Genomic DNA, 13,996 nt, shown 5'->3' with positions numbered 1-13,996 from the left:
TTATCACTTCGTCAGGTCGACCAATAACACATGCATGTGAAGCCAGAGACCTTTTAGAGGCTCTGATGATCCCCTCAGAGGTGGCAGTGATTAAATGCGCTGGTCACTCTAAGGTGGATAGCTCTTTGAGCAGAGGCAATGACGCAGCAGACTTGGCGGCAAAAGCTGCTGCTGGTTATGTGTCCTCGCAGATGGTGTGCACATCAGAAAGAACATCTAACGATCTATTGCCGAGATTCACAAGGGAATACCTTTGTAAAGAGCATCAGCGCTGTACCCCTGAAGAAGTCTCTGTGTGGGCACAACATGGAGCTGTTCGTGCCTCTGACGGACTGTGGCAAGCTCCGGACGGACGTCCGGCGCTCCCAGCGAGTCTGTGTTATTCCATCATGGTAGAGGTTCATGGAGTGAGCCATGTCGGGGACAAACAGATGATGAGAGCGCTTGAATATTGGTGGCATCCTTTTTTAAAAGCTATGGTCTCAGCACATGTGAGCACGTGTGAAGTTTGTCAGGGATATAACGTTAAACCCACGATTAAACCAACAAGGGGTTCGTTTCCCTTGACCGGTGGTCCGGGGGACGAAATCGTGATTGATTTCACAGACATGATAACGAGGGTACAGGGTAAGCGTTATCTTCTGGTAATCGTAGACTATTTCACTGGATGGCCTGAAGCTTATCCTGTCGGCAGAGAAGACAGTACGGCGGTGATAAAATGTTTAATAAATCATTATATTCCTCGTTATGGTTTCGCCCGCCGTTTACGATCGGATAATGGCAGCCACTTTAAGAATGAACATTTGCGAGTCGTTGAAAAGGCCCTAGGCCTAAAACATGCATTTGGTGCAGTCTGGCATCCTGCCAGCCAAGGTAAGGTTGAACGAATGAATCTCACACTAAAACTCAAATTGGCTAAAATCTGTGCACAGACGAAACTAAATTGGTTGTCAGCTTTGCCATTGGCCTTAATGTCAGTAAGATCATCTGTTAACCAAATCACAGGATTCACCCCTTTTGAATTGCTTACAGGTCGCCAGTTTCCAGGGTCACGGAATGCACTGTCGGATGCCATCGTGACACCATTATCTCACACTGTCTATTTTGATAAACTGACTGCTCTCATTAAGACTTTTTCATGCCAGGTCAATCCATCTCCAGCAGCAGACCCCCCTCCAACTACGGTACAGTGGGTGAGGCTGAGGACGTTCAGGAGAATGAGCCGAGGTGGTCGAAACCCCATAGGGAGACAGCGAGGACATCACACTGTGTTCGATTGCAGGGCAAGGGTGACACTTGGTTTCATTTAACCTCATGTGTAGCTTGTGACCCCCCCTCAAGGGATCTTGCAGAGACACGGGTGGACCTGTGTAGACAGGTCCAAGAGAGGGAAAGGGGTGGAGAACCAGAGGCTGAAGAAGCCACAGGTGAGTTCACAACACCACCAGTACAATAACAATTGCAAATCGTTCACAAGACAGGTGTCCCAGGTGAATGTACTGTGACCAAAGAGAAGGACGGTAGAATCATTTTCCAAAAGTGCAATAAATTTTGTGTGAATACTCACGGAGGTGGAAATACGTATTACCATATATTCTTTATAACCATATTATATATTGTGATTTTCATATTTATTACTTTTCACATCTATTGTTTTTCATATTTTTTAATATTTACTATTTTTTAATCCTTTATATTGCTATTGTGATTTTTATATTGTCATTCCTTACCATTTTATTTTGTGTGATTTTAACCTTAATTGCATATTCCCATTAAGTATATTGTTTGTTTAACCATTTTAATTTCCAAGAGTGTGTTTATTATTCCTTTAAAGTCCAAGAGAGGGCAACAAGATGAAGCTGTGGGAAAACTGTAAGCTGTCGGGGATCCTATTAATAATTTCAGGAGTTATAGTAGGAATAATTTTTAGCCTAACTAAGGGTCAGGAAAGCAACAACACCATATCAAAATCGAGACACAAAAAAGCCATAGCCGATACGAGGTTACCGTGTGAACAACTCGTAATTAACTATGTTTGGGGTAAGACTACATCATTTACTTTCGACCTATGCGCTGTCATAAATTGTGGGGGGAAAAATAGCTCATGGAGGGGGTACGAGGTATATGTATGTACGGACGGGAATATGGATAGTGTTTGTAAGGCGTACCAGTCTAGGCAAACCTATAGGGGTGAATGGTGTCCATCGTGGAATAAGGTGATAGCATATACCGGTGGTTGGACCCCGAAAGAACCAAGCCTTTGGACCCGTACCTCGGCAAAATTTGATTTCAAAATACAAAGAGATTATAGTGCAAGCCAAAATCCACTCACCCTTTCAATATCTACCCGAATGGGATCAGCCAATTATACAGGGGAGTGTTTCCTTATAATGGGGGTGCACAGCCCAGGAACAGATAAAAAAGCAGTAATAAAATTTGTTGTAGACAGTTCACCTGAGGAGGAAAGAAATGAGACAATAGCTGGGCCATTATCGGTAGGACAAAAGAATGGAGTGGTAGAAATAGATTACACCATGTTAAAACCAGAAGATATGATAGAGAGAGCCACAGGATATGGGGAAAATAATTTGTGGCTGGAATGGATAATTACCACAGCCAGAGAACAGAGGTTAGATGATTGTGTAGGATGTGCTAATGCAAGACCCCATTTATATATTGAACCAGCCCCGTTGTACCAAAATGATACGTGGGGCTATGAGTGTATGCTGGCATTGACACGGATGGCCAGTCCAAAAAATTGTACCACATTGGCAGCAATATTCCCACTAATAACCAACCTTTCACGGGCAGGTCCATTTACACCAAAGAAAGCAAATTATACCTGTTTTGATATTAAACGTCTATCACCAACCAGCAACCTGGGGGAGATAAATAAGGAGTGGTGAGATCAGATCATAGTAGATAATGGGACTGAAATAGGTACGTGGGCTAGAGCAGGTTTGTATTATTATTGTGGAGATCGAAGATTGTTTACTAGGATACCTGAGAAGGCAAAGGGAGTGTGTGCTTTGGTAAGACTGGGAGCCCCAATAACTCTGATAGGTGACAGAGCAGTCAGAACGGAAACCATAAATTCAGCAACATTGACAAGAAGACGTAGGAGACACATCATTAAACAGAGAGCAATAGGTTCCAGTGTAGATTTATCATTAAATAGTCCGACATACATCGATGCGATAGGGATTCCTCGAGGTGTTCCAGATGAATATAAGCTAGCGAACCAAGTGGCAGCAGGTTTTGAGAATATACCCATAATAGCTGCTCTTTTTCCAGTCACCCCAAGCAAGAATGTAGATAGGATTAATTATGTGCATTATAATGTGATGAGGTTAGCAAATTTGACAAGGGATGCCGTAGATGGTTTAACGGAGCAGCTAGCACCAACTTCACTGATGGCTATACAGAACCGTATGGCTCTGGACATGCTGTTGGCAGAGAAGGGAGGAGTATGTGTAATGTTTGGTGATCTTTGTTGTACGTACATTCCCAATAATACTGCCCCAGATGGATCAGTGACGAGGGCATTGGAAGGTTTGAAAACTTTGTCTATAGAAATGAAGGAACATTCAGGAGTAAATAATCCTATTGGAGATTGGCTAGACAAAACATTGGGAAGATGGAAAGCAATAGTAATGTCTATTGTGATGTCCATAGGGGTATTTGTAGCAATTTTGATTACGTGTGGTTGTTGTTGCATTCCTTGCCTTAGATCACTGTGTAATCGTTTAATAGTTTCAGCTATTGAGAGACCGGAAAGCCCCAAACCATTTAATATGCCATTGTTATCTAGCTATACTGACGACACGGAGGACCAAGAATTTTGACCTCTGTCGAGGTCAAGAGAGGGATTATTGAGATTATGATGTTTTATGTATTATAAATTCATGTTTACTGTCAAATATATGTCCATGCTTTGCTGGGTTTTTTGTCTTGAAAACTAGTTGGCAGAAGTGTGTAACACGAGCTCTGAGGAATGCAGAAGCAGGGTCTCAGATAACAAGTGTGTGAGTGTATGTGTGTGTGCGTCAATCGCATCTTTCGGCAGGACCGGCTATTTTCAAAATGTTTTGCAGGGACCAATGGTTGGGGGAGAATGGAGTCAGATAAACATGTCCCGAGGTGATTGGTTCCGGAGGATTGAACGCCCGCCCAATGAAGGGGAGGAGCCCGAAGAGAGAATTGACGTCACATATTTTATAAATACTTGTAACCCGGAAGTGTGTGTTCAGTTGTTTTGGCTCATGTATATGATGAGAAAACAGCCCCAGCTGGAAGAAGCTTTTACATCTGATAATAAATTCTACTTAAACTTATTGGGAAAAACGATCTCTTTGACTTTTCTTCAAATTTTTGAACACGCAGGACTCAAGTTCCAAAAGTCCATTATTAATCAGACCTACAGGTGCTCCATCTACAATATCTGTGCCGTCCGGATTTGTGATTTTGAGATGCAAAAACAACAATGTATTATTTAGATCGATATAATCTTCTCCATTCCCCGCTATAAAAATCTCCAGGGGTGCTGTGTCTGATATTGCAGATAATGGTGGTATCTCAATATAGGCATTTCTTTCAATAGCTGTTTGAGTTAGTGGCACCGTGAACAAATCCAATTCTGATTTAACACACTCTTCTGACATGCTGTGTAGCAATGCCATGATCTAGAAGATGGTGTTAGGATTTCTCTTTGAGCTTATATTACGCTTTACCGACATCCTACGTTTTTGTTTTACAACTGAGACCTTCTTAGATGACCGTCTTGCTTTCTTTTGAGAATGACCCCTCCTCTTGTCACCTGGGGGTCGTAGCAAACGTTTACGGGACATTACCAATAGAGGGTGGGTGTTTGTTATGGTTAAAAGCGCTTGACATTGTGTTACTGACAACGTCACTAAGTATGTTTTTTGCAGCTGATTTAAGATGGGGTTTCGTTATGTTGAAACCTCGCTTTAACAGAGGTATGGCCATTCTAAAGAGGCCTCTAAACAGACCCCCAACACCTCCTCCGTACATAACAGCCCCGCCGGCATACCCTGGTAGAGCGCCACCTGCCTGGTTCGTATAGTAAGCCACATAGCGTTCAGGATCATGATTATAATTGTTGAATAAGGACATTATTATAAGAAATGTTTCACAGGTCTAAAGTGAAGCTTAACGCTAACTTTTCCGTATGAAAACTTTACGTGTGTATTTTGGTCGTCCTTAACTTCAATACCAATGTCTGTGATGGTTGTTTTGTTTATAGAAACATAATGCACTTTGTCGTATCGCAAACAAACCATATGCTTATTTTCTCCGGCTATATGAGCTGTACCTAAGAGAGGTACATAGGCATCACCAACTGACTGGTAATCGATAATGTCTTGTATATCTGATTGAAGCGGTGCATACGTCACAACGTCCATGTCGTTATTAAAGTCAGCAGATATGTATGCATGCCCGTGTTTGTCCACCTGTTGCTGAGTGTGCGTTACACTGTGTTTCTCGATATTAAAATCCGTTGGTACGTATGAAGAGCCACCTAATGGAGTCCCAGGTTTCGCTCCTAAAATATTGGCTAGTTTCCCGTAAAAAGTCAAAGATATGTTCATTCAGAAACACACAGTTTTTCACACTGTCATAACCGAAAGATGAATGCAGCGTAAGGGCCTCATTTATCTCTCTAACCAGAGAAGCAATGTCATCATAATAACCCGTTTTTATACGGTAACGTATCGGAGACATTTTATTACGCATCAATGAATCGTCATCGTGTTTATTCTTCTTCTTCATAGGACCACCACTGAGCGGTGGTTGGCCGACATTTATTTCAAAAAATGCATCTTCAGTATTAAACGTGTACCACGTTCTAGGATATTCGAATTCAACAACCCCCACTTCCCATTTACCTTTCACATGTAACGGGTTGGCTAGGCACGTCCTATAATTAGAAATAGTGTTGTCAGGATACACCGCCAACGATGCATTGCATGGTAATACGATATAAAATCCGTCACTAGCCATGTCTGTTTTCTAAATGAATGTCGTAGACTACTATGTATTCTCCTTTTTAAATCGAATCTACGTCGACCACTTCTTTTTCGGGGACCCAGCTATTAAATTTAGACGGCCATCCGTACCATTTTACCAAGACAATGGTCTTCTTACCCTGCTTTTTCTTGTCCAAGATTTTTCTACTTTAAACGTATTGTTTTTGCTCACCGATATTTTTTGTAACTCTGGCTCGTAAAAACTACCATCAATAATATCTCCGCCATAATCACAAAGTTTGTAAACTGGTGGGTTTCGTTGTACACACTTGTTCACCGTGAAATACTCTTCTGTATAATTTTTCTCGTAACCCTTGGCGAATGGACCCCTCACTTTGGATATTCTTACAATATCTCCGATTTTGTATTTAAACAATGGTTTAACACATCGAGCATTCCTAGGTCCGTAAAGATTTTGAAACACTGTGTCTTCGTTGTTTTTGTTAACATCCACTGGTCTCATTTGAATACTTCGATGAAAACTGGTGTTATAACCCAGCGTAATGTCTTGTAACACATCTACGTATCGACGTGTGTTAGCGGCTGTTAAGTAGTCGCCACATTCTGCTTTTCAGAGTTCTATTAAAACGTTCAACAACGCTAGCTTTTAAATCTGAGACTGTAGCAAAATGTTGAATATTATACTTTTTAGAAACAGATTGAAACTGTTTGTTAAAGAACTCACCCCCGGCATCTGTCTGTAATTTTTGGGGGATGCGTTTATCAGCAAGTATAGAAACAAAAGCTTTTGAGACTTCAGATCCGGACTTATTCTTCAAGACGCGAGTCCATGCGGATTTACTAAATACATCTTTACATGTTAAGAGAAATTTGATACCGTCGTTTTCCTCGGAGTATGCTGACATATCAACCAAGTCCGCCTGAAACTGTTTATTCATACCATAAACAAATACCCTGTTTCTCTTGTATTTTAGAGGAGCAGTTTTATGTAATGTGTAGGCATCCTCTGCCGCGAGCCACTCTGACATTTGTTTGTCAGTTAGTCGAACGCCTGAGTCGTTTAAAACACCCCGTTTTAAACGGTTTTTACCACCTAAAGACCCCGGGTTAGACGGTGTGTAATAAACCTTTTTCATGAGATCTGACATGTTGTCATTTCAACAGACACAGACATATAAAGTATACAATTTTAAAAACAATGGTTTTTATTTAAGAATGTACAACAACAATAAAAAAAAAGTAAAAACAACACATTTCATAGGCTGTCTAGATAGCCAAGAAAACGTACACATGTGAAAATATCATAATCAAGCATGTAGTTGCTCACAATTTCAACAATTTCAGAAACATCATTACTATCTTTTTTTACAGATATCTGATTTGTGCAAACATCAACTGTGTATGTAAACATCGTTATGATATGTTCAATATCAAATATAATAGTGTTTTCACACAATGCTTTTAATACTTTTCTGATGAACGCTGCTGCTGAATCATCACCATTGACACAAGCCTGTGTCACGTTAACCCAAGAGTCTGAACATTTTCGCACAACAATCATTTTATTCTTTTAGTTATCTACTCGTAAGACATCACACATATCAACATTGTCATATATCACACAATACAAAAGATTAGTTAATTCACGTTTGTAATACATCTTAAATACATTTTTGAAAAAACCCGCAAAGCATGTGTTCCCCATCACTCCGCAACAGTTACACAATGAGATTATCAGCAACCCCTTTCCAACAAGCTACCGCGTCGTTGACTACCTTCTCACAATGTTTATCCACAAGAGTCTCTGCAATTTCATTAAGTTTACCCACAATAAATGGTTCACTCCGTAGTTCACATAGAATGGCTTCCACGGCCCCCTGAATTCTCTGGGGGTGAAGCCTTAGTCCGTAGGTGGTTAACGCTTGAACAATACTATGTTTAAACTGGGGGTTGAACAATTTGTTTGATAATTCTTTAAAGTATCCCTCGAAGAAATAGGGTGATGGTTCAAATAGACACGAATGTCGCATCTGGCTCGGATGGTCGACCTCACAACCCTGACATAGTTCCTTGAGTTTTCGGTTAACAATGTGCGACATCAGAACGGCTACGTTGGCTTTAATTATTTTAAATCCGACCTCTCCGATACACCCGTCCACGCCATCAACACCAGCGCATACGAAGGCATCCGAGAGGGCTTGACCCCTTGTAGTGATGAATGTAAGGTTGTGATAACCCAGCTCTTCGCAGAATTTATCCAGCCAGGTGTTTGTAGATTGCTGCAATGTGTCTTCGGCCACACCGGCGACGGCCTCACACACCGGGGGATTTTGTCCGGCACTGTGGTATACGGATGATTCCTCCTGGGACATAGTTGAATGTTGGATGTTGTGGTGAGGGTTTTGTCTGAACGGTCTGTTTTTAAAGGTTATAGCAGGGGGGCGGTGTCATTTGAAACATCCATTTCCGGATCAAACAAGTTTACTCTCACAGAGTTGTACCGGTCCCGCAACTTACACCATTTAAACATGTTGTTAATATCCGCAAAAATGTCATCGAGCACACACACATCTCTCCATTGAAACATAAACCGCAGTTCGTAACGCACCCCTTTAGCTGGAGAATAAATTCTGCGGGCCTTCGTCTCAGAATCAAAGCCGCATGATATATACAGGGCATCTTCAGGGTTCTCGCCACATCCGTCGGCGAACATCCGACAACATATACCGGGTATTACGCTCCACCATTCACCGACGAACATAGGTTCCTCACGATACTTGTTTAGATCGCTCCAAACGTAGTTGTAAAACAATGACCAGTCTTGCGCTGGCAGAAACAGACAGGGGTCAAGGATGGACCTCTCCATCCCCAAATCGGTGCTGTACAATGATACACAGCGACTCGTCTTGTCGAACTCGAAACACCCAACACGGTTTCCGGCGAGTGAAAAATCGCTTATTACAAGCTCTTCATCGTCATGTATAAAACGGGTTATGTGCATACGTTCTAAACGCCCCGGAGCCCTTGTTAAATCTTCCGATTCCATCCAGGCATCAGTAGACGAGTCGGTCGCAACATTTTTAGGCGTTTCGGTACTGTTTAGAGCCATTGTATCGCATGTAAGACAACGTAAGTATCTGCTTTAAATTTACGAAAACCCTCCATTATTTAAACCCTTTATTACGACACACCCTTCAGGTTAGGAGGTAGTGTGAAAAACACATTTATTGATGGTACGTGGTTTTAGGTAGACAAGTCGGCTATAAAACTATCGTTTTTAGATTGACAGGCCATAAAACCATCCTATTTTAGATTGACAGGCCATAAAACTATCCTGTTTGGAGTGACAGGCCATAAAACTAATTTGAATGACATAGGGACATGTCTCATCACCTTGTTACAAAATTTAACTAAGACCGTCCGTGACAAATCATTCCATGTTACAAAAAACTATTTTGAATGACATGTGGGGGCATGTATTATCACCTTGTTACAAAAATTAACTAAGTCCGCCGTGACAATCGAACATATTACATGAGTTAGCCTATCAATGCCTCTATCAAATGTCTCTATCAATGCCTCTATCAAATGCCTCTATCTCTCTAAATTGCTAATACACAAAACACATTTCACAGCAGGTGTCCTGATAGAAAAAGCAGCCAGGTTTGAAAAGGTGTTGGGGTTTGGGGGACTAACCCTGCAGGAAAAGTGGGGGCCATAGGACCCCCCTACAACAGTCATAAAACATCAAATGTCAATTAGATTGACAGGCCATAAAGAAGATCTGACTGACAGGATGACAGACCCTTGACAGGAGGGTCATAAATCAATCAAACATTTTGACACATAGTATGTGATTATACTACTGTCACGATCTGTGAGGGGCGAACCCAAATGCAGGCAGCCTCAGGGGTGAAGGGGTTAACAAGGACTTTAATAATAAAACAGGAACAAAACAAAAACCCACGAGGGGGTAACAAAACAGAGTACACAATAAACTAAGGACTAACACTTGACAAGAACTTTGACTACAAAAAACACCTAGACTAACAGAACACTCACACTGACTAGATTACAATACTAGTCACTCCACGACATGGCATAACGTATGGAAGCATGAACTAAGTACAACAAACCAGCACAAGACAATAGACAAGAGGGCATTAAATAGGGAGACTAACAAAGGAGATAACGATGGGCAGGTGTGGGTAATGCGACACAGGAGAAAAGCAATACTAGGAACGAGAGGGGCGGGGCCAATGACGAGACTGGAGAGAACGTATATCATGTCCTGATTGACAATAATATGTTTCTCTCCACATAAAACACGTGGGTCTGTCAATCATGACAACTACTTACAAGAACTCATTCTTTCTTTACTTTCAGAACCACATTGCTCTGGGTTGAATGCTGCGCACAATTGCATCACATTCTGGATGTACAGTTCCATACAACCCCGTCAGAACTTTTGCGCTCTGAGAAAGTACAGCTACAGTTTTTTCTGTTACCGCTGTGGACACCACCCATCAGCAGTAATCGCAGATGCCAACTGGAAAATTTAGTGTTATCAAATATACTACAAAAGCTTTTTTTTATTATTCACCCCCCCTTTCCTGTTTTGTGTTAACTTATAATGTGTACATTTTTCATATAAATATATTACTAGTCCATCTGTTGAGACGTCCTGAGAGACACAGCATTACGCCTCAAGACACAGAGATCAATGTGGCAATGAGATGGGAGAACTTTGAGAAGGAAATAATTGCCACTGGCTTCTCTGATGGTAAGCATATTATACTACATAAAACAAGTGGTCTTTAAGAATTTGAGTAAATTTGCATGATGAGTAATCTTAATATCATAAATGATAATTGGTCTTAAAATATGAATATTCTTCAGATGCATCTAGCAACCTCTTCAGGAGCAACCTGACATACTCTGGGTTTGCTCCATGGATTGGTCAGCATACAAGAGTTACTGATTGCCTAGCAAAAACTGAGGTGTTCAAAGGGCTAGCACCACAAGCCATGTTGGGAAAGAAATAGATGAGGACCAGATTCTACAAGTACTAGATTCAAAAAAGGTATTGTATAACATCCAGCATATTGATATACTGTAAGACATTAAATAATGAATGTGTATTTTGAGCTTATCAAAGCTTGAAATTACCTTGGTGTGTCAGAACACAGATCAAATGTTGACATAATAAACCGGCTTATATAAGGATCTGTATCCTAAAATGTTTGTGAAGCTTAAAAAGGCTGGAGGCTGAAGAACCTTCAAAGAAAAATAACACAAATATTATTTGTTAAATCTTAATGTTATTTGTGGTTTGCACTTATCTTGTTTCATAAGGTAATTTGTGATATTTTGTTAATATAGGTGGAGTGCTCCACATGGGATGCACTCATGGCCTCATCCATCATCCATGGATATGTGAACCAACAGAGGAAAACATCTCTTTGGCAACAGCTGGGGAGTTGACTTCACTGTGCCAAATGAAAGACACTATATGTTTTCGATACGCCTGTACTTTCATCTACACAATGAAAGGAAAATGGATTCTTTTTAAGGAAATGCAGAAGCGTGCAGCAGAAAACATGCACTTAGGAATAGATGGCAAACTGTTTTATTGGAAACCTAGGCATCAACAACCCTACCTGCAACTGGATTATGGACTTCCTGCAAACAGACCCCAGCTTGTTAGGTTAGGCCACATGTGCTCCACCACCACCACCACCCTCAACACTGGTGTACCACAGGGCTGCGTACTGAGCCCCTTTCTCTACTCCCTTTTCACACTCGACTGCAGGCCTGTCAACGGATCTAACTCCTTCATCAAGTTTGCAGACGATACAACGGTGATTGGTCTCATCAGCAACAACGATGAGACTGCATACAGGGAGGAGGTCCGGCACCTGGCCACATGGTGCTCAGACAACAACCTGCTCCTTAACACCTCCAAGACAAAGGAGATCATCGTGGACTTCAGGAAGGCGAAAGGAGGCACACACGACCCTATCCACATTAATGGGATGGCTGTTGAACGTGTTTCCAGTTTTAAGTTCCTGGGGACTCACATTTCGGAGGACCTGTCCTGGACCACCAACACCTCATGCCTGGTCAAGAAGGCTCACCAGCGTCTCTTCTTTCTGAGGACACTGAAGAAGAACCAACTGTCTTCAACTATCCTGGTGAACTTCTATCGCTGCACGATAGAGAGCATCCTGACCAACTGTGTCACAGTCTGGTACGGGAACTGTTCTGTTGCTGAGCGCAAGGCACTGCAGCGGGTGGTGAAAACAGCCCAGCGCATCACAGGGACTACACTTTCTGCCATTGAGGACATCCAGAAGAAACGCTGTCTGCGTCGAGCTCGCAGCATTCTCAAGGACTCCTCTCACCCCGCTCATAGACTGTTTACTCTCCTGCCTTCCGGTAGGCGCTTCCGGTGCCTCCGGACAAGAACCAGCAGACTAAGAAACAGCTTTTTTCCCAGAGCTGTTTCATTATTGAACTCTGCCCCCCACTGATTCCACTACCTCTCATACCCTTAACTCCAATGCTGCTACAACATTGTTTACATTGCACTACAGGGCTGCATGCATGACTGAACTGTACACACCAGTACTTCATGCTATCTGCTCTATCGGACTGTTTACACACACACACAGCATCATTTGCACTCTATACTGCTCACTTGCACACCAGGAATATTTAACTGAATGCTCATTTGCACCAATGGACCACTTCCATAACTGCATTAACTAATCTACTGCACTGTAATTCTATTAACTGCATCTAGTCATCTACTGCACTGTAACTTCAATAACTGCATTAACTAACCAACTGCACGGTAACTCTATTAACTGCATTTACTCATCAATTGCACTATAACTTCAATAACTGCATTAACTAATCAACTGCACTGTAACTCTATTAACTGCATCTACTCATCAATTGCACTGTAACTTCAGTAACTGCATTAACTAATCTACTGCTCTGTAACCTTATTAACTGCATTAACTCATACACTGCACCATAACTTTAATAACTGCATCAACTTCAACAACTGCATTAACTCACCTATTGCACTGCAACTTTAATAGCTAATGTCAATAATCTATGCATACCTAAGTCACTTGCACTATTTTAGTCTAAATTATTATCTGTTCATATCCACCTGTACATTAATGTTCATAGTATATAGCCATCTGTATATATTGTTCATAGTATATACCTTCTGTCATATTTTCATAGAACACACCTACTGCAAAATATTTTTATAGTCCATGCCCACTGTATTATATTCTCTCATTGTACTCTGTATTTATTCTAACTGTATATCCTGCACTTGCTAACTGCACTTCTGGTTAGACCTAAACTACATTTCGTTACACTGTACTTGTATATGTGTAATGACAATAAAGTTGAATCTAATCTATCTAATAATGTTACAATAGTTTGTAATAATGCTTGGTCTTTCTTTGATGGATGCTGTTAAAACCAGCACAAGAATCCAAGCTCATTTTTAAAACAGTAGACGATCGCATTTTAAATCACAAATCGCAATTAGATTTTTTCTTCGGATCGTGCAGCCCTAACTCAGACGGTCTCTGACAAGCCCAGAACTCAGACAGTCTGTGACAGACCTGAGCCCAGATGTCCCCGGTGAGTCCTGAGTTGGAATGGTCTGAAACAAGCCTTGAGTCCAGACAGTCTGAAATAAGTCCGGAACCCAGTTGGTGTGTGGCAAGCTCTGAACGTCAATTCACTAAGCCAAGTCTTGTTCTTAAGTGATTTATACTTTTTTTTAGTTTGTCTCTAACTGACATATATGTATGTAGCTATATATTTACACATACATATCTCTCACATATTTAAGACAACCTTCTTAAAGACTTTCATCAGAAGGAAGAGACTTCTATTGTCATTTATACATCTCTGTGTGTGTGTGCCTGCGTTCCTGTATATGGTTTATGAGA

The sequence above is a fragment of the Barbatula barbatula genome, assembly GCF_947034865.1.
Source record: "Barbatula barbatula genome assembly, chromosome: 13".
Classification (NCBI taxonomy): Eukaryota; Metazoa; Chordata; class Actinopteri; order Cypriniformes; family Nemacheilidae; genus Barbatula; species Barbatula barbatula.
Note: the sequence above shows the minus strand (reverse complement) of the source record.